General features: G+C 37.5%; 1 protein-coding gene and 1 non-coding gene across 2 annotated transcripts in view; both read right to left on the bottom strand.

The window, feature by feature from the left end:
• Positions 1-22,726, bottom strand: part of MDGA2 (MAM domain containing glycosylphosphatidylinositol anchor 2) — a 925,916-nt gene that overhangs the window by 687,948 nt on the left and 215,242 nt on the right. The gene's annotated exons all lie outside the window — the stretch shown is intronic.
• On the bottom strand, positions 21,807-21,878 carry TRNAC-ACA (transfer RNA cysteine (anticodon ACA)). Its single transcript has one exon. It is a non-coding gene; the product is annotated as a tRNA-Cys (tRNA).

The following is a 22,726-nucleotide window of genomic DNA, read 5'->3' on the forward strand; positions in this document are numbered from 1 at the left end:
AAATTTTACATGAAGATATATATGAGGACATTCTTTGCTGTAACAAAGCACAAACACCTTAGTAATTATGTGTGAGCAGATTATACAAGAAATCTGGGTGGAAGTTTATGCAGTTAGTAGCTTTTAATGAAAATGTAATGTGTTTGTCATCCAGAATTTATACTGTTCCACAAGCCATAAACCATGAAAAGAAAGCTGCTTAAATGGACACATTACTGGTTTCCTCACCTTTTGGGGCTCAGCTCATTGTGAAAGAAGAAGAATCAGAAACATTTTGATCCGTGTTTCTTTTAAATGATACTAAATATAAAAGTAGGGAGCACTTGTGAGACTGACATGAAGTTTATATAAGATTCAAAAACATAGTTTCTCCCCACTTGTCAATAAGATCACCCACTCCCCTCTTCTGACTCTCCTCAGCTTTGTCCTAGTATTAAGCCAAATTAAAAAGCCTGAGCCAAGGCATGTGGGTGTACAAAGAAAAAGAAAGAAAGAAATTAATGGGGGAAGTTCAGATTGGAGAGCAGCCACTTTCCAAGGTCAAATTTGAATATGTGATGCTAATATCCAACAGGTTCACTTTATCCCCCTGGACTACAGACCTAAGTGGGGCACACCAGAATTCTCTTCTCATAGTGGGAATGAATTTCATGCATCCTTGTAGTGACTTTTATCATTATATGGAATGGGCCGAACTCCATGGCATGTAATTGGAAAACAATTTATTTTTTTTCCCTCACTGTTCTGTTAAACCTGACCCAGGGACTCATTCTTCTCTAACTCATGGATGAAATACTTTCCTATTACTTTCAGATAATAAAATATTTTCTGTTGCTCTCACATAATAAATATTACCGTTTTAGCAATAAGAACATCTAGTCTAGGGAACTCCTAACTTCATAGAACTTAATGCTTCCCTCCACTTCCTGCCTAAGCTAACCTTGAAACTGATTAGCCTGGGAAGATTTTGATGAAAGTAAGAGGAAAGGTCAGAATCTTTTCTCATTCCTAGCCCCACTGCCTGTTGTTGCCTCCAACCAATGTTTTGGAATCCATTTAAGGAGTCAGATCAGGGAAGGAAGGGGCCAAGGAAAGGGAAAGCAGAGATCTTTCTCCATTTATTCAGATGCCATCTGGCTGTGGGTCTCCCTCCTATGGTAGGTTCTCAGTATAAATGCTGTCTCATTTTGGATGCTTCTGTGGGTTACATGGGAATTCTTCACAGTGCCTGGAGCTGTGGCAGTTCACTTCTCAAACAGGCCACTTCTGATGTCAATCCTCAGCTCTCTACCAGGACATATGGCAGCCCACTCCACAGAGACTGTCCTTCTAGATGGCACTTCTATAAGAAGCCCTTTTAAATTCACTCTGTACAGGCTCCATCTTCTGTAGTTGGTTATAGTTTATGGGAAATTAGGAGTTTTGTTCCTACCATCAGTAGAAGTGATTTCATTGCCAACATATAATCTCCTTAGTAGACAGTTAAGTCAGCAGCTCAAGCCAAAGACTATTGCCTGTGATTTGCTCAGATAGAAACAAATATCAGAGTTTTGGCCTCTTCTAGACTCAAAGCAATCTATGACAAGATCTGTGAGCGACATCTTAAAATTCCTCTCACTAGATTTGAGGTGAGAAGGAAGCATTTCCCCAATTCTATTCACAGGGATCTTAACTCTGGTTCTTCAGCTTCTTATGTACATGGGAAGCAGATGAGTAGCTAAGATGCACTAAACTAGTATTCTGCCACTGCTTTTGCCTGTCCTGAAACAGTTGTCCAGTACCCTTCTTCACAATGTGAAGGTTCTTAGCACTTATGTTTTTTGCATCTGGAATCCCAGCCCTATCTATGTTCAAGTGTTTACTTCCATTTAAACACTCCACTAAACTCACAAAAGTACATTTCATATTTTAAATCCATATTGTATATGGTCTTAAAACAGGAATAAATGAGGGTTTTACAGAAACTCAGTCAGATTTAACAGAACATTATAAATTAATCTATGATTTTATGATAAATCAATCATAAATTGATTTATGATTTAATTATAAATTTAATTTATTAACAAATGTGTTTTGCCACAGTCTTTTCTCATAGTAGGGACCAATGAGGATTTGCCATGCTGGGAGTGTTATTACAAAGGAGCATAACTTTTTGTTTAGAAATAGAAGTGAGTTTTGAAGTCATCTAGTTTATATTCTTCAATAATTTAGATTTACCCGAGAAACTTAAACACATTTGCAAAGTCACTAACATTATCTTACATATAACAGTAACAAAAGATAAAAGGGAAGATGGCAAAAAGTTTTTAAGTTTCAAGATTTGTAAACATATACAACTCTGAAAAGCAAAAACAGAACTGCCTAGGCTAATATTGACAAACTACTTCATTCATTGTAAAAAATATTCTAAGAACTGCACCAGAATATTTCTCTAAACATGGGTTTTCTTATGCAAAAAGAAAAAACTGGTGACTTAAGAACAATTACTATTTTCAACAGGGTTTCATAAACTCAAATTGTTTCATATTTTTATAATCCTTACTGGCAACCTATATATTTTTAATTCATATCTTCTTGTGAGGATATTTTGAGGGTAAATAGCTCTCAGTATTTTTGAAGTTTACTGGCACTTTATTTAAATAGAGCTTCCTAACACTTGGTAGCAAAAATTAGATTCCCAGTGTACTTACACACAGTTGTGTGGATCTGTCACTTTTCTCTTTTTGCATCCTCTGAGCAAAGACCTTTTAAACACACCTTAAGTCAAGGCAATTGGAGAAAAGGTGTATCTCACAGTTTGTGTAAAGGAGCATCATCTACTTCCAGCCTAAAGTAAGTTGCAGAGGGGAGCTGCTGTGTCAAAAATTGGGATGTAATCTTCTGCTATATTCTCATTGATATATAGTGTGTGCGTGCTCAGTCCTGTTCGACTCTGCAGCCCCCTGAACTGTAGCCCACCAGGCTCCTCTGTCCATGGAATTCTTTACATAAGAATACTGGAGTAGGTTGTCATTTCCTCCTCCAGGGGATCTTCCCAACTCAGGGGTCAAACCCATGAGCCTTACACCCTCTGCATTGCAGGAGGATTCTTTACCACTATGTCACCTAGCAAGCCCATATATAGAGAAACCAAGGGAATTCGAGAAAAACCATCTACAGAGATCATGGCATTCAGTTCCATCAGTTCACAACAAATAGAAGGGGAAAAATTGGAAGCAGTGACAGATTTTATTTTCTTGGGCTCCAAAATCACTGTGGATGGTGACTGCAGCTATGAAATTAAAAGACACTTGCTTTTTGGAAGAAAAGTTGTGACAAACCTAGATAGAATATTAAAAAGTACAGATATCACTTTGTCAACAAAGGTTCATATAATCAAAACTATGGTTTTTCCAGTGGTCATGTATGTTAAAGTTGGAACATAGAGAAGGTTGAGTGCTGAAGAATCGACACTTTCAAATTATAGTACTGGAGAAGACTCTTGAGAGTCCTTTGGAGTATGAGGAGATCAAACCAGTCAATCCTAAAGGAAATCAACTCTCAATATTCATTGGAAGAACTGACGCTAAGGGTGAGGGTTCAATAATTTGGCCACCTGATGTGAAGAGCTGACTCACTGGAAAAGACCCTGATGCTGAGAAAGAGGGAAGGTAAAAGGAGAAGGAGGCAGCAGAGGATGAGATGGTGATGTAGCATTACTGACTCAATGGACATGAATTTGAGCAAACTCTGGGAGATAGTTGGAGAAGGCAATGGCACCCCACACCAGTACTCTTGCCTGGAAAATTCCACGGACTGAGGAGCCTGGTAGGCTGTAGTCCATGGGGTCGCGAAGAGTTGGACATGACTGAAGCGACTTAGCAGCAGCAGCAGCTAGGAGATAGTGGAGGACAGAGGAACCTGGAGTGCTACAATCCTTGGGGGTCTGTCCAAAGAGTTAGATAAGACTTAGTAACCGAATAGCAACAAATATAAAGGCAAAATTTTAAAATATCAGTGTAAAATAATGCTATCTTCTTTTACCACCTGTCATTTGAGATTATCTATATTTCATTTACCAATATTAATTAATACATTTTTGTCTTAGAATTAAGACACTGTAATCTTAACCTAAACTAAAGGACAATTACTTACAGCCTTTATAACAATGGAAGAAATGTTCTGTGAGTAAATATGAATAAGGATAACATATTTTCAAGCTGACGGGAAGCACAGCAGTTGCAAAAATTGTGAATAAATTTTTTCAAATGGTTGCTATTGGAATTCATAATAAAGTTTAATAGCTTAAAGAACTGATTGCTTTTTAAATGAACTTAAGAATTCAAATTCAAAAAGCTTAGTTACCTGGAGCACTACAGAATGAACATTTGGATAGGACAGGTGTTTTCAACTTGGTTTGCTCCCTAACTCATCAGAGGGATGTGAGAGAGACACACCTGTTAGTAACTATAGTTTACCACAGAGAGATGCTAAGAAGGCAGCCACGCTAGAAAAAAGTACCACATCTCATCACTGTTACAACCCCTCCAAATCCCCCTTCCTTAATCCCTGGAATAAGGTTTACTATCTGCAATTCTAAAGACTTACTAAAACAGCACACTTTAGAAACTTAAGCTCAATTTCTCCAACCCAGGGAAGAAGGTCTCTGATTTGGACCAAGTTCATTAAAAAGTCTTTAAAATATCTAATGGGGATCATTGTGATAAAGGGAAAAACTTTAGAGGTTTTGTGGAAGGAATAAAGTGATCATATGAATCTGAACTGGGGCAAGTATTATTATTTTTTTATTTTTTTAAAAAATCTTTCTGGTCACTCTGTAAATTTCAATTATATATATATATGTATATGTATATACATATATATATGTATATGTATACCTGGCATTAAAATGGAACCTGGGAACACGTTCACATGAATTTCCTTGTCTTTGGAAGGTGAGAGAGATAGCAAGTTGTGGTTTGGGGAAAAGGCAAAATGGAACTTCCTATTTAAACCGCCTTCAAATCTTAATCTAAAGGAACCTTTGAAGCCAACAAACATGTCAACCGGTCTACCAGGATGGAGAAATGGATGCAGATAATAGACCAAAACCTAGAGTAATAAGGAAAATTTTAATCACATATCTCCATGTGCATCTATCTTTTGGTACCTACACAGAATTGACTATTAGGTATCTACCTGTTTCATGTAACGAAATTTTGATCCTGGCTATAGGTTTTATTTATCCACCCCTATGTAAATGAAAACTCAGTAACATATATTATAATAAAATACTTGCCATTTCATGCAGAGAAAATACTGGACAAATAGAAAAACACAGAAATAGTAGAAGACCTTGGAAAGACTCAGCAATGTTTGGAGATTGATGATACAAGTCATAGGGTACATTGTGTATAAGTTTGAGGGTACAGTGAGACATAATTTCTTTATGTCTGAAGAATATTTGAAGAATGCTGATGCAGAAAAGTATTAGATTTGCTCAATAAGGTACACATTAAGAACCAAGGGATTCAAGATATGTGTTTTAGTTGCTAAAAAGAAAACTTTCTAATACAATTCTTTAAAAATGGACAAAGCAGTCTTGAGTGGTAATGAGTATGCTATCATGTGTGGTGTTCATGCATAAGAAGGTTAAAAGTTTCTCTGTGTTTCTTCCCCGCCAGCACACACACACACACCATAGATGGAAGATGCCTGTGCAGAGATTAAATAGCTTGTGAACTATGTAGGATTTCTACCATGCTATCTGTGCTTTCTTTCCAACAAAGATACGTGTTGCTGCAAAGCACAAGACCACCTAAGGGTATTTTCCCCAGACTCACTGCATCTAAATAACTAATTCTCTATAAAGTAATGTTTGCATAAGTGAACATGTCAGTTCTAAACTGAAATAGCTAAGGAACTGTTATATCTTCATCATGCTCTTATTTCTTGTCTTCTGGTTAAAGGACAAAAATATGGTTAAAAAAAAAATCTCCAATGCTGAGGGGATGGTAGAGACATAAGATTAAAGGCATTTAAGTCCATGGATTACAGCATGGAAGGCCACCAACTTTACAAGCACATTATAGTAACTGTTATATTAGTGAGAAATATAGTTCTATTATGTTATGTCACTAACATCCTAGGGTTAATTTGTTATAACAGTTAATCTACTTTGAGCAATAAAAATTATGATAATGTCCTTTTCTCTAATAAAGTTTAAAGTATTTCACACATTCTTGCCCTATAATAATATAATAATATTATTACAATTTATTGGGCACTCTATTACTAGGTACATTTATGGCAACGGAAGAAATGTCAAAAGAGTAATTTTAAGTAAAGGCTACTCTGCTCTTCAAGAGTGATCAACTGCAGACTGGGCCTGAGCTTAGTTTTTGATTACTCCAAATTTCTCATATGTCTTAAGTCCCTTTGGTTTTTGTCTTCTTAATTTAAAACATAAAAATCTTTACAAACAGATGCTATAGAGTTTCAACTTATTTTAAGGTCTTTTGTCTTTGACAAATTCAAGACCTAAATTGCAGAATTCTGAAAAATAATGAATTTGTATCAGGTACAACACTACCCCCAGAAGTTGTACTTTATAAAAATTCATTATTTACTCGATGGACGTGAGTTTGAGTGAACTCCGGGAGTTGGTGATGGACAGGGAGGCAAGGCATGCTGCAATTCACGGGGTCACAGAGTCGGACACAACTGAGTGACTGAACTGAACTGAACTGAACTTGCTACTCAGCGAAAAATAACTCCCTCACATGGTAAATACTAAGTAAATCTTGAGCTTTCTAGATGTCTTTTACTTATTTCTCAATATGCTTACTATTCTCTTCCCTCCTAATTGTACCTCCCTCTAATTCCAGCATCTACGGGCCAATCTGAAAAGCACAAGGTTTGAAATCTCCAAAGAGCAAAGATCTTCAGATATGACTAACTAAATTTTAGAAATATCATTCTGATAAAAGTTGCCTTAGTTTTAGACTTATATAATTTCAATACTTTGGTAACAACTAAATAATTGATTCAGTTCAGTTTAGTTCTTCAGATATGACTAATTAAATTTTAGAAATATTCTGATAAAAGTTGCTTTAGTTGTAGACTTAAAAAATTTCAATACTTTGGTAACAACTAAATAATTGATTCAGTTCAGTTCAGTTCAGTTGCTCAGTCGTGTCTGACTCTTTGCGACTCCATGAATTGCAGCACGCCAGGCCTCCCTTTCCATCACCATCTCCCGGAGTTCACTCAAACTCATGTCCATTGAGTTGGTGATGCCATCCAGCCATCTCATCCTCTGACATCCCCTTTTCCTCCTGCCCCCAATCCCTCCTAGCATCAGAGTCTTTTCCAATGAATCAACTCTTCGCGTTAGGTGGCCAAAGTATTGGAGTTTCAACTTTAGCATCACTCCTTCCAAAGAACACCCAGGGCGGATCTCCTTTAGAATGGATTGGTTGGATCTCCTTGAAGTCCAAGGGATTCTCAAGAGTCGTCTCTAACACCACAGTTCAAAAGCATCAATTCTTTGGTGCTCAGCTTTCTTCACAGTCCAACTCTCACATCCATACATGACTACTAGAAAAACCATAGCCTTGACTAGACAGACCTTTGTTGGCAAAGTAATGTCCCTGCTTTTCAATATGCTATCTAGGTTGGTCATAACTTTTCTTCCAAAGAGTAAGCGTCTTTTAATTTCATGGCTGCAGTCACCATCTGCAGTGATTTTGGAGCCCAAAAAAATAAAGTCTCACACTGTTTCCCCATCTATTTCCTGTGAAGTGATGGGACCAGATGCCATGATCTTCATTTTCTGAATGTTGAGCTTTAAGCCAACTTTTTCACTCTCCTCTTTCCCTTTCATCAAGAGGCTTTTTAGTTCCTCTTCACTTTCTGCCATAAGGGTGGTGTCATCTGCATATCTGAGGTTATTGATATTTCTCCCGGCAATCTTGATTCCAGCTTGTGCTTCCTCCAGTCCAGCATTTCTCATGATGTACTCTGTATATAAGTTAAATAAGCAGAGTGACAATATACAGCCTTGATGTACTCCTTTTCCTATTTGGAACCAGTGTGTTGTTCCATGTCCAGTTCTAACTGTTGCTTCCTGACCTGCATACAGGTTTCTCAAGAGGCACGATCAATATATAAAAGGAACTAAAGAACCGGAAAGATCTGACAAGATCTGCCTTTGGGTCAGCATTGACATCCATCAGGCATAGTGAATTGGTATTATTAGCTAATAGTTCAATAAAGGCTATCTCTGCTTCTGCAAGGCTTTTAATCTCACAGAAAATTAAAGCCACATAGATAAGCCTTTAAAAAGATGAGGTAACAGATGTTAAATGTCATGCTAAAATTACTGTTTACAGTATTTGAAAATCTTTTGATTTGTCATTGGATAGGTTACATACCCCCTCTGCTCCTAGAATTGTGAAACAGGCCCCAGTAGGGAGGTTTAGCTTAATAAATGTAACTGCTTTGCTCTTCAGATGGCTGATCCACGTGATTGATCAAAGCCTCTATTTCATCCAGGGAGGTGGGAGAGTGGTAGGCAGCAGACTGTAATTTTTGATGTCTGACAGAGCAAATGAAATTCATGAGACAGAATTCCTCTTCCCCTCCAAACTGCATCAAAGTGTACTTACGATGAAGGAGAAGGTGAGTGAAAAACAGTAGTATTGTTTACCATAAAGCATGAAGTTTTACATTCTGCTTTTTAGAAAGAGGAATGGCTGGTCTGTAGTATATTTACAACCTCAAATTTCTTTAGTATTTTAAATATCTAAAATGTAGAACCAAGCCTACCAAAAAGCTCACTCTATAATACTTAATGTCTTTAAGGGATCAATGAAAATTATTATTCATTCTCCTGTTGAAGTTGTTTTTAACTCTGTGTATAGGTTTCATACTCAGTGAGAGCAAGCTTTTACATATGTACTGGATACTCTGAGCTACATAATCATTTCTCAGTTTCAATAGTGGTGTCCCCATAAAAAGACTTCAGTTGAGAGCTTGCTAGTGGGCATCTATTATGATGCTTGAAATTAAAGGACCTGAAAGTGTGCTGAATGACCGCCTGAAGTAACAAATGGTAAAAAATGGTATCTTTCAGGATCTTCTCAGATTTGGAATTCACTCTTCCGAGCAAGGTAATTTCACACTCCTCCAAGCAAAGTTGATTTCAAAAGATAAAATGTGAGGAATCAGGATACATAAACACAGGGCAATGGGCAATGTTGGGAAGATACCACTGACAAAGGAACATTAATAAGTACAGTGGAGAAGTGGATACATAATAGCGTGTTTGAAAAAGCATACATACATCTTTTCTTTCAGCTTTGTTCAATAGTCTAAAAGGATAAGGAAAATACTATCATTTAACAACAGAGCATGGACATTATGTTAAAGCAAGAATGATGAAGCATATTATTAGTATAACATTCCTGTTGTATAAAATAATGAACCAAAAAGGAATATAAGGTGTTTATGAATATATATTCTCTATACTTTGATAATGCATAGAAGTAAAAGTACCCTAAGGAGGGGTATATTATATAAGTTAATCTAAAAGGATATGAGGAAATATTGAATAATATGAGTTATGAAGAATTTTGATGCACAAAATATAGGCCGCAGAAACTATGAGCTTTTGCTTTTCTTTTTTACATTGATAGGTGACAGTGAATCCCAGATTAAAGATTAGATTATTACTGACAAATGGGATATGGAAACAAAATGTCAAGTTGGTTAAATGAATTTTTATCAAATGTAACTAAAAGGAAGATGATAGAAGAAGAAGCCTTTTATAGGGCTTTAGAGGGGAGGGCATTTTAGAATATTAAATGATCATGGAAAAGTCTTCAAGAACAGATTATAACATTTATACTAAAACAGATAACTGAGTCAGTGTTAGCAAGAAGTTGTGTCAATTTTATATGTAAAACTATAGGGTGAGGGATGAATTAGGAGACAAATGACAAGTTATAATGTCCCTATGTGAGAGATAAAATAATGCAAATGATTAAAGGAAGTCACCTCTTTGAAGAAAGAAATATGATGTCTGAATACTTCAAGAGCAGTTTTTCCTAATGTTTTATAGAAGAGCAGTAGAAATATGGTGGCCCTTAGTTTGTGAATGTGTTTTTTTTTGTTTTGTTTTGTTTTTTAATTTTTATTTTTACTTTATTTTACTTTACAGTACTACATTGGTTTTGCCATACATTGAGATGAATCTGCCATGGGTGTACGTGAGTTCCCAATCGTGAACCCCCATCCCACCTCCCATGCCATATCATCTCTCTGGATCATCCCCGTGCACCAGCCCCAAGCATCCTGTATCCTGCATCGAACAGAGACTGGCGATTCATTTCTTACATGATAGTATACATGTTTCAGTGCCATTCTCCCAAATCATCCCACCCTCTCCCTCTCCCTCACAATCCAAAAGTCCATTCTATACATCTGTGTCTCTTTGCTGTCTCACATACAGGGTTATCATTACCATCTTTCTAAATTCCATATATATGTGTTAGTATACTGTACTGGTGTTTTTCTTTCTGGCTTACTTCACTCTGTATAATCGGCTCTAGTTTCATCCATCTCATTAGAACTGATTCAAATGTATTCTTTTTAATGGCTGAGTAATACTCCATTGTGTATATGTACCACCGCTTTCTTATCCATTCATCTGCTGATGGACATCTAGGTTGTTTCCATGTCCTGGCTATTATAAACAGTGCTGCGATGAACATTGGGGTACACGTGTCTCTTTCAATTCTGATTTCCTCAGTGTGTATGCCCAGCAGTGGGATTGCTGGGTCATAAGGCAGTTCTATTTGCAATTTTTTAAGGAATCTCCACACTGTTCTCCATAGTGGCTGTACTAGTTTGCATTCCCACCAACAGTGTAAGAGGGTTCCCTTTCTCTACATCCTCTCCAGCATTTATTGCTTGCAGACTTTTGGATCGCAGCCATTCTGACTGGTGTGAAATGGTACCTCATTGTGGTTTTGATTTGCATTTCTCTAATAATGAGTGATGTTGAGCATCTTTTCATGTGCTTGTTAGCCATCCGTATGTCTTCTTTGGAGAAATGTCTATTTAGTTCTTTGGCCCATTTTTTGATTGGGTTGTTTATTTTTCTGGAATTGAGCTGCATAAGTTGCTTATATATTTTTGAGATTAGTTATTTGTCAGTTGCTTCATTTTCTATTATTTTCTCCCATTCAGAAGGCTGTCTTTTCACCTTGCTTATAGTTTCCTTTGTTGTGCAGAAGCTTTTAATTTTAATTAGATCCCATTTGTTTATTTTTGCTTTTATTTCCAGTATTCTGGGAGGTGGATCATAGAGGATCCTGCTGTGATTTATGTTGGAGAGTGTTTTGCCTATGTTCTCCTCTAGGAGTTTTATAGTTTCTGGTCTTACGTTTAGATCTTTAATCCATTTTGAGTTTATTTTTGTGTGTGGTGTTAGAAAGTGATCTAGTTTCATTCTTTTACAAGTGGTTGACCAGTTTTCCCAGCACCACTTGTTAAAGAGATTGTCTTTACTCCATTGTATATTCTTGCCTACTTTGTCGAAGATAAGGTGTCCATAGGTGTGTGGATTTATCTCTGGGCTTTCTATTCTGTTCCATTCATCTATATTTCTGTCTTTGTGCCAGTACCACACTTTCTTGATGACTGTGGCTTTGTAGTAGAGCCTGAAGTCAGGCAAGTTGATTCCTCCAGTTCCATTCTTCTTTCTCAAGATTACTTTGGCTATTCGAGGTTTTTGTATTTCCATACAAATCTTGAAATTATTTGTTCTAGTTCTGTGAAAAATACTGCTGGTAGCTTGATAGGGATTGCATTGAATCTGTAGATTGCTTTGGGTAGTGTACTCATTTTACAAATTATAGTGAAGTGTATGGTGAAAAGGACTGGGTTACTTAGTGCAGGAGTCCCCAATCCCCCAGGGCCTGGATCAGTACCAGTTATGGCTTGCTAGGAAACAAGCCACACAGCAGGAGGGGACTGGTAGGTGAGAGAAGCCTCATCTGTATTTACAGCTATTCCTCATTGTTCACATTATGACCTGAGCTCTGCCTACTGTCAGATCAGCAGCAGCATTAGATTTTCTAAGAAGATCAAACCCTACTGTGCTTTGAATCATCCCAAAACCTTCCTCTCCCCAAGCCCACGGAAAAATTGTCTTCCAAGAAACTGGCCCCTGGTGCCAAAAAGGTTCGGGATTGCTGACTTAGTGGAGTTAGATAAACTGTATGAACAGTAACTGTATTAACATGATATTATCAGTCGGGAGTAGAAAGATTTAGTATTTCTTGTTTGTATGTGGTTTCCCAGAGGAGAAAATATTAATCATATATTAGCAATCAGCATACATTTTAGAAGGCATGCTTTCTGCAAATATTTATCAATGCAGTGAGGACTACACTAATGCAAACTCATTAAATTCCATATTAAAATACAATTGAGAATTAATACATGAAGACAAGTAATTCCCATTCAAGGTGCTACGTGACAAGTGGTTTGGAAGAATATAAACAATAATTTAGAAAAAAATGGAAAGGGAAGAGACAATATATTTTCTCCAAAGAAGCCTTAAATAGCTTCTAACAATATACTTCTGCTTCACTGAATACATGAAAGCCTTAGATTGTATGGATTACAAAAAACTATAGAAAATCCTTAAAGAGATAGAAATATCAGACCACCTTACCTCTCTGCTGAGAAACCTTTATGTGGGTCAAGAAGCAACAGTTAGAATTGGATATGGACAAATGGATTGTTTTTTTTCCAGTGTACAACATAACCACATTTATTTGAGAATGTATTCCAATATCAAAGGGTAAATTTCTTTTTTTAAATATAAATTTATTTATTTTAATTGGTGGTTAATTACTTTACATTGGTAAAGAAGTACAACAAGTCTGTATATTGTCACCCTGCTTGTTTAAATAATATGCAGAATACATCATGCGAAATGCCAGGCTAGATGAATAACAACTGGAATCAAGATTGCCAGGAGAACAACAGCCTCAGATATGTAGAAGACACCTCCCTAATGGCAAAAAGTAAAGAGGAACTAAAGAGTCTCTTGATGAGGGTGAAAGACGAGCGTGAAAAAGCTGGCTTAAAACTCAGCATTTAGAAAAGTAAAATCATGGCATCAGGTCCCATCACTTCATGGGGAGGATAAAATGGAAGCAGTGGCAGATTTTATTTTCTTGGGCTCCAAAATCGCTGCAGATGGTGACTGGCAGCCATGTAATTAAAAGGTGCTTGTTCCTTGGAAGGAAAGCTATCAAAAGCCTAGACAATTTATTAAAAAACAAAGACATCACTTTGCTATCAAAGGTCTATATATCAAAGTCGAAGCTATAGCTTTTCCAGTATCACGTATGGATGTGAGAGTTGGGCCATAAAGAAGGCTGAGTACTAAAGAATTGATGCTTTTGAACTGTAGTGCTAGAGAAGACTCTTTTGAGAGTCCCTTGGACAGCAAGGAGATCAAACCAGTCAATCTTAAAGGAAATCAACCCCTAATGTTCATTGGAAGGATTGATGCTGAAGCTGTAGTTCCAATATTTTGGCTACCTAATGCGAAGAGCTGACTCACTGGAAACTCTGATGCTGGGAAAGATTGAAGATAAAAGGAGAAGGGGGTGACAGAGGATGAGATGGTTAGATAGCATCATCAACTCAATTGACATGAATCATAGCAAACTCTGGGAGAGAGCAAAGGACAGGAAAGCCTGGCATGCTTCAGTCCACGTGGTCACAAAGAGTTGGACGTGACTTAGTGACTGAATAACAACAGCAACAACAAATATTTCTCTATATTGCATATTTGATTTTCTGTACTTGTTAACTCCACTGTTCATTTTATCATATTTGGAGTTAGTTATGCTATTTTGTTTTTGTTTTTATCTGCTACTTAAAAACTTTAGCTTATTTCCTTATTTCATATTAGCTTGAATCAGTCTATATTTTAAAATATAAGTTTGATCTTTTATTTTGACTTACTAGTCTCAGGTTGTATGATCATTTTTATTTTCCTATTTATTAATTTATAGAGTTTTTTAATGACAATAGTTAGTAGATATATTCTAAAAATCATTCACTGTTACTATAGAAAATTATTTTCACAAGTATATTACTATTCCAAGTGGTTAAAAAGATATTACTTATTTTTATAATTTTTAAATTTTTCTATCTTTTCCATAAGCCTGCCCCTCTCCAATTTTGATATCTTGCTCTGATATCCTAAGTTAATGACATATTCAGAAAAGTCTTCTAACAGAAGCAAGACATGTGTGAATTAATCTTTATATTCCCACTGTCCTCTGGAACTGAAAGAATATTCTACTTTATGGCAGGGCTGATATGCAGAGCTTCCAGTTCAGTTTTCAGTAATGGCCAGAAATGTATCTAGTATGGCTTTGTGGGATGAAAGTTTATTTTCTTCTACCCTCCAACAGTTCTTTAACTAGGAGAAGCGTTTACATCCTAGTGAATTTGAGGCAGTCTATATTCTTTGACCAGAAAAATCTCTAAACCATCATGGCTCAGGTAATCTCTACTATTATGCAAAACATTATGCACTGGAAATAAACCTCAAGTAGGCGATGCAATGCCTTCCATCCCTTTTCTAAATTCTCTTGTTGTTATCTTTGAGTTGCTGACTTATCAATGAGAGGTTAAAGGGAAACAACGCTGACTTTCCCAAGAAGAAAACATACAGAAAGCTGGCAGAGAGTGGGGGTTGGGAGTACAAGACAGTGACCTGGTTTTGTCCACGGTCTAGGCACTGAATCTCCACAAGAATAAACGTGACTGAAAGTCAAAGTGAAAGTTGCTCAAGGGTCGTGTCGGACCCTTTGCAAACCCTATACAGTCCATGGAATTCTCCAGGCCAGAATACTGGAGTGGGTAGCCTTTCCCTTCTCCAGGGATCTTCCCAGACTAGGGATTAAACCCAGGTCTCCTGCATTGCAGGCAGATTCTTTACCAGCTGAGCTACCAGCAAAGCCCAAATGTGACTGGGCTGTACCATTTTAAAGGGAAAAGAATCCCTTTTAGATTGTGGCACTGTTTAATGGCTAGTTTTATTTTTTTTTTTTCCTTCAGAATTGTGTTATCCATCCATCCATCTATCTATCTATCTTTCTATCTATCTAATCTATCTACCGTCCTTTCCTTTTTCCCATTATTTTTATTTTCTGCTTTCTGTGTTTGTATGTGTGTGTGTTTCAATAGCAGTAAGTTGTTAGAAAGGGTATATCAAACCCCTTAAGGTGAAATGAAAAAAACTGAAAAAAATCTCAAGAAATTTAAGTGTAATTATTTCATAATTTTGTAAGTCTCAAATGCTATTGCTCTTATCAAAAATTCTATGAGATTAAGAATAACAAAATGAACTAGTATAACTCTTATGGTAACTACTTCTGCAAGGTCTGTTGAGAATGTTAAGAAGCAGAATCATTTTCAGAGCAGTAGGAAAAGGTAGGAAAAAGAGAAAAGTATTAAGCTAGCCAAAAATTTCATTCTGGTTTTTCCATAACACGTGGAAAACCAAACTTTCTGGCCAACACAATAGTTTCATAATTTCAAAAAACCCCAGATAATTAATGATCTAGAGTGGATATTTATGTATTTGAATCTCTTTTATTGAACTGAAAGACTACAAAATAAGATATTTTCACTTGATCTGATTCTGATCTTTTATGAAAAATCGTAATGCCACTTTCTTCACTCATACCCATTGTCAGTATTAAAATTGACTCCTTAGAGATCTTTAACATTCTTTTTATAGACATGCCTAACACAGAACATGTTCTGAGAGCATCTCATTCCTGTTTGGCATGTTATAACCTTTGATTCTCTATAAGTGATCCTAAATTCTATGTAATATTGTTTCTGCTCTCCTGAAATTATGAAAAATAATAAGTGGAAGATAGGAAATGACTTTGAAATGATTTGAAAATAAAATAAAAATAATGGAAATGTGTTAAAAACTGAAAGGAGATATGCAAAAAAAAAACAAGCACTATATTGCAATGTTTACAATTTGCTACATTTTTGTCTATTTCTAGAAAACTGATACACTAGAGTTGTTCGCTGAGATGAAAGACAAAGAGAAGACAGAGGAAAGAATTACACTACAAGAGGAAAGCGTTCAGATTCCATGCAACATTCAAAACGAAAGACAAAAAAAGACCGTTCTGTGCAAGTAAGCAGAAGACTTAAATAATATTTTATCTAGCAATCACATTTGGGTAATCTAGGACCCACCATGCAGCTAATTCAAGTGAGCACCCTCTTTGGAAGATGAGGTATTAGATAATGGCATTCTCCAGTGCTCTGAGAACCGAGGAGGACATGATTCTATGCAGAAACTCTCAAAGAGACTAGGATAAAGGATAAAATGGGCATTCCTGATCCATATCTGCTCACTTGGAACATCTCCCCCGCTAACTTTAGAGGTATACAAGTCCCATGAGTAGATACAGGCAGCCCAAGAAAGTGTTTTTTATCCCACTTGCTTGACTGAGAGCATATATTCATTATCTGCATAGTTGTTCCAACATTAATGATCAATATTTAAATAAGAAAGCTCAATATTTAACAGAGCTTCACATTTTACAAAGGCAATGCCTCTGATTTGATTTAAAAACAAACAAAAAGTAAAATCTTGGAATCTCACTTTCCAAATCTGATGGCATAATACACTTTGGTCATGCAAGCGTAAAGCCGCTTATTAATTGTACCTCTGCGTTTTAAGAACTCTCTCTGCTTAGATGGCTGTGAATGCATGCCAAGTCGCTTTAGTCCTGTCCAACTCTTTGTGACCCTATGGACTGTAGCCTGCCAGGCACCTCTGTCTATGGGATTCTCCAGGCAATGGAGGATTGCCATGTACTCCTCCAGGGGATGGTCCCAACCCAGGGATCGAACCTACATCTCTTTACATCTCCTGCATTGCAAGCAGATACTTTACCACTAGCACCCACTCAGATGGCTACATGGCACCAGCTACCCACTAAGAGGATGATAGGAGGAGGAGAACTATGCAGTCTAAGCAGAATAACCCCAGAGTTTCTTAATGATGCCATGAGAGTCAAAATTAAGTACTTTCATAGTTGCCTGCAGCTTAAGTTAAAAAACATTGTGAGATAGAGGCACAAACCCAGCAGTCCATCCAGGCAGTTACACCAGGAAGAACATCTGGTCCAACTTCTGACTCAAACTAGATATAAGACAGAGAATTGTAAACATCTTAGAACAGAGGGAATTCAGAGCTGGAAATAACAACAAAGAGCGTATCTTAGTTTTATAAAGAGAAAGCACTGTCCAAAAATGTAGAAGCAATTTAAATTTTCTGTGGTACATTTATTTCTCAGGAAAGTTGCTTCCAACTGAGAGCATTCGCTCCTTCACAGACTGTGCTCAGTGGCTCCAATACATTCCAGCCCACAAATACCTGTAATGATTGCAGACTACAGACAACCACAAAAAGGCATCAAAAAAGACAAGGAAAAAAAAAAAAAAGACCAAAGGAAGATACTTAATGAAAAAGATTTGAGCAATATATGACACTGGTTTTCTTATTTTCATGTGAAGTGAATGATACCACTGAAGTTCAAAGCTGTTCGCTTTTCCCAGAAACCCAATTTCGAATTCTTTCAAAGAGGAACACTTTGAAAAGACTGAAACAACAAGGAACAAAAGAAATTCATACATGAGGAATGTGCTTTCAGAAACAGTCTCTAAACTGAAATCTGTGGGAACCCTACGTATTTAATTGAGGACAGTAAATTGTTCTAACTAGAAATATCTTGTAAGTGATGAAGACAGTTCACCAGCTAACAGCCCTCTTAGGTCTTTGCCATTAAAAGAACCTTAATAAACTCTAACTGTCTTGCCACCTCTATATCCAGCTCACAAGAAATGCTCCAAGTAAAACCAGTGATTGTGGTAGGTGATGTTTGCAAGCATTTATAACTAGGAATGAAGGGAGCAGACAAGAAGGATAACTACTTCATGTGGATGCTTTCCAAATTTCCTGGATGTTAAAAATTGCCTGAAGTAATTTTTTTAAAATATAAAATTCTGCAAGGAGTTATGGTTACAAACACAAGTTCCTGTTAAAATTACCACTTTAATCTAAGAGTCACTGACTAATAAACCCTCCAAGAAGGAATAGGAAGTTGCATGCTCAGGGACCCAAATAATAATTATCAACATGATAATCCTGGAAATAAGTGATACCAATAATGGAACATTTCATGCAAAGATGGGAACAATAAAGGACAGAAATTATATGGACCTAATAGAAGCAGAAGATATTAAGAAGAGGTGGCGGGAATACACAGAACTATACAAAAAAGATCTTCATGGCCCAGATAATCACGATGGTGTGATCACTCATCTAGAGCCAGACATCCTGGAATGTGAAGTCAAGTGGGCCTTAGGAAGCATAACTACAAACAAAGCTAGTGGAGGTGATGGAATTCCAGTTAAGCTATTTCAAATTCTAAAAGATGATGCTGTGAAAGTGCTACACTCAATATGCCAGCAAATTTGGAAAACTCAGCAGTGGCCACAGGACTGGAAAAGGTCAGTTTTCATTCCAATCCCAAAGAAAGGCAATGCCAAAGAATGCTCAAACTGCTGCACAATTGCACTCATCTCACATGCTGGTAAAGTAATGCTCAAAATTCTCCAAGCCAGGCTTCAACACTGTGAACTGTGAACTTCCAGATGTTCAAGCTGGATTTAGAAAAGGCAGAGGAACCAGAGATCAAGTTGCCAACATCTGTTGGATCATTGAAAAAGCAAGAGAGTTCCAGAAAAGCATCTACTTCTGCTTTATTGACTATGCCAAAGCCTTTGACTGTGTGGAACACAGTCAACTGTGGAAAATTCTTAAAGAGATGGGAATACCAGACCGCCTGACCTGCCTCTTGAGAAATCTGTATGCAAGTCAGGAAGCAACAGTCAGAACTGGACTGGCTCCAAATTGGGAAAGGAGTACTTCAAGGCTGCATATTGTCTCTCTGCTTATTTAACTTATATGCAGAGTACATCATGAGAAACACTGGGCTGGATGGAGCACAAGTTGGAATCAAGGTTGCCAGGAGAAATATCAATAACCTCAGATATGCAGATGATACCACCCTTATGGCAGAAAGTGAAGAACTAAAAAGCTTCTTGATGAAAGTGAAAGGAGAGTGAAAAAGTTGGCTTAAAACTCAACATTCAGAAAACTAAGATCATGACATCTGGTTCCATCATTTCATTGCACATAGATGGAGAAACAGTGAAAAAGTGTCAGACTTTATTTTGGGGGGCTCCAAAATCACTGCAGATGGTGACTGCAGCCATGAAATTAAAAGACGCTTACTCCTTGGAAGAAAAGTTACAACCAACTTATGCTGTCTAGCATAATAAAAAGCAGAGACATTACTTTGTCAACAGAGTTCCATCTAGTCAAGGCTATGGTTTTTCCTGTAGTCACGTATGGACTATAAAGAAAGCTGAGCATTGAAGAATTGATGCTTTTGAACTGTGGAGTCAGAGAAGAGTCTTGAGAGTCCCTTGGACTGCAAGGAGATCCAACCAGTCCATCCTAAAGTAAATCAGTCCTGAATGTTCAAATACTGCAAGGACTGATGCTGAAGCTGAAACTCCATAACTTTGGCCACCTGATGCAAAGAACTGACTCATCTGAAAAGACCCTGATGCTGGGAAAGATTGAGGGCAGGAGAAGGGGACGACAGAGGATTGGATGGCATCACTGATTCAATGGACATGAGTTTAAGTAAACTCTGGAAGTTGGTAATGGACAGGGAGGCTGGCGTGCTGTAGTCCATGGGATTGCAGAGTCTGACACTATTGAGCTACTGAACTGAACTGAGTAATGGAACATTTCTTTAAGTGGGAATAATTGACTAAAGTATGTGATAATTTTGCCTACGTGACTTCAATACTAAACAATTATTCTGGCTTCTCTTCTTCCCACCTCTCATCCTAAAATGATTTAATATATTAGCCACATATCAACATCACAGGGCTTCCCTGAGAGAATCCATATGCAATGCAGGAAACCCCAGTTGGATTCCTGGGTCAGGAAGATCCACTGGAGAAGGGATAGGCTACCCGCTCCAGGATTCTTGGGCTTCCCTTGTGACTCAGCTGGTAAAGAATCCACCTGCAATACGGGAGACCTGGGTTCAATTCCTGGGTTGGGAAGATGCCCTGAAGAAGGGAAAGGCTACCCATTCAAATATTCTGGCCTAGTGAATTCCATGGACTGTATGATCCATGGGGTCACAAAGAGTTGGACAGGACTCAACAACTTTCACTTTCACTTTCTTCAAACATCAGATGTCCAGAGCACACAAAGTTGGACTTTACTTGCAGAACTGAAGCATTTATGTATAGTTGTGGTTTGTTAACAAAAACTTTGAAGAACTTTTTAAAAAAGAAATTTCGTGTATATGTGTCAGAGAAATAAATATGCCAAATGCTAAGTCATGGAAAAGAGCAGGAATATTCAGTCATCAAACAATTCCTGAAAAGGTGAGTATAGAAGTGCAAAAAAATAATAATAATAAAATAAACATTATATCATATATAACAGTTTTCAGCAAATTTCTATTAAAATTGCTTTTGTATTTCCTTACCCCATTTCACTGAAAACAAACAAACAAACATTCCTTTGAGAATTATTTATGTACAAACTCCTGAAAAAAATCACATGAATGCTTGCCTCCAAGCATGTAGTATAATGGTAAATACCGTATGGACTATAAGTCAGCTCCTGTGTTTAGGATTTTCATAACTTAGGTGGAAAAAGATGGGGCACAGCTATCCAAAAACTAAAACAATAGTAACAGTCCATAATATAGCAGCCCATCTAACTGCATGTGATACAATATATACATATTATATATCATCAAAATGAGACACCTAATGAAAAGTGATCAATCACAGAAAACTAACCAACTGATCACATGGATCACAGCCTTGTCTAACTCAATGAAACTATGAGCCATGCCATGTAGGGCCTCCTAAGACAGAAGGGTCATGGCAGAGAATTCTGACAAAAACATGGTCCACTGGAGAAGAGAATGGTAAACCACTTCAGCATTCTTGCCCTGAGAACCCCATGAACAGTATGAAATTACAAAAAGACGTGACACTGAAATTACTCTGAGGGTGGGAAAGATTGAAGGCAGGAGAAGAAGGAGATGGCAGAGGACAGATGGTTGGATGGCATCACCAACTCAATGGACATGAATTGAGCAAGCTCCGGGAGATGCTGAAGGACAGGAAAGCCTGGCGCGCTGCAGTCCATGGGGCCATGAAGAGTCGAACATGAATGAATGACTGAACAACAACAATGAAAGTAAATATGGTTTCATGTGTTAGTGAGTCACTCAGGTATGTCTGACTGTTTGCAACCCTGTGGACTGCAACCCTCCATGCTCCTCCATCCCTGGAATTTTCCAGGCAAGAACACTGGAACCAGTTGCCATTTCCTTCTCCAGGGGATATTCCCGACCCAGGGATCAAACCCATGTCTTCTACATTGAAGATGGATTCTTTACGACTGTGCCACCTGGGAAGCCTGGTTTCATGTATGTGAGACTAATTATTCAGCTAAGTCTTCACACAGTGATTAAGGTGAACTTTGTTTGCGACCCCATGGACTGTAGTCTACCAGGCTCCTCTGTCCATGAGATTTTCCAGGCAATGGTACTGGAGTGGATTGCCATTTCCTTCTCCAGCGGATCTTCCCAACCCAGGGATCGAACCTGGGTCTCCTGCATTGTAGACAGATGCTTTACCATCTGAGCCACCAGGGAAGTGGGTTGAAATAGAGGGAAATTTATTTTAGCAAGAAGATGAAAAGGGGATACTCTATAAGAACACTTAATTTCCAAGCAAACTTCTGGAGACAAGAACATATACACAGTATTGTTAAATAAAATATACATTTTACGACCACCAATTATATGCAAGGCATTGTGCAAAGTAATTTTCATATCATTTAATCTTCCCATATTGTTTTGGACTCTTTTCCAGCAATAGAAAGGAAATTCTAGGGTTTTTCTAGTCATTTCTTATATACTGGTATCCTTTTCATTTATATGGGTATAACTTAAAGTATGGATTCCATGATAGTTCAGTGGGTAAAGAATCCGCTTGCAATGCAGGAGACCCTGGTTCAATTCCTGGGTAGGGACAATCCACCCTGGAGAAGAGATAGGCTACCCACTCCAGTATTCTTAGGCTTCCCTTGTGGCTCAGCTGGTAAAGAATCCACCTGCAATGCGGGAGATATGGGGTTCTATCCCTGGGTTGGGAAGATCCTCTGGAGAAGGGAAAGGCTACCCACTCGAGTATTCTGGCCTGGAGAATTCCATGGACTGTATAGTCCATTGGGTTGCAAATGGATGGAAATGACTGAGTGACTTTCACTTTTACTTTCAACTTTAAGTATAATGTTGTATTTGAAAATTCAATTTAATGACCAAATGTTTGGTTGAGAGGAATGTTAGGACAGATCACCAATGTGCATAACCTAAGAATTTTATAACATTAGTCACAAGTTCTCACTAGAATAATTACTGTAAGACAAACTGAGTAGCTTAGTTTTCAACTTTTCAACTTGAGAACAAGTATGCTCCTCTTATATGAATGGCAAAGTACC

Source organism: Ovis aries, chromosome 7, assembly GCF_016772045.2.
Source record: "Ovis aries strain OAR_USU_Benz2616 breed Rambouillet chromosome 7, ARS-UI_Ramb_v3.0, whole genome shotgun sequence".
In the NCBI taxonomy this organism is placed as follows: Eukaryota; Metazoa; Chordata; class Mammalia; order Artiodactyla; family Bovidae; genus Ovis; species Ovis aries.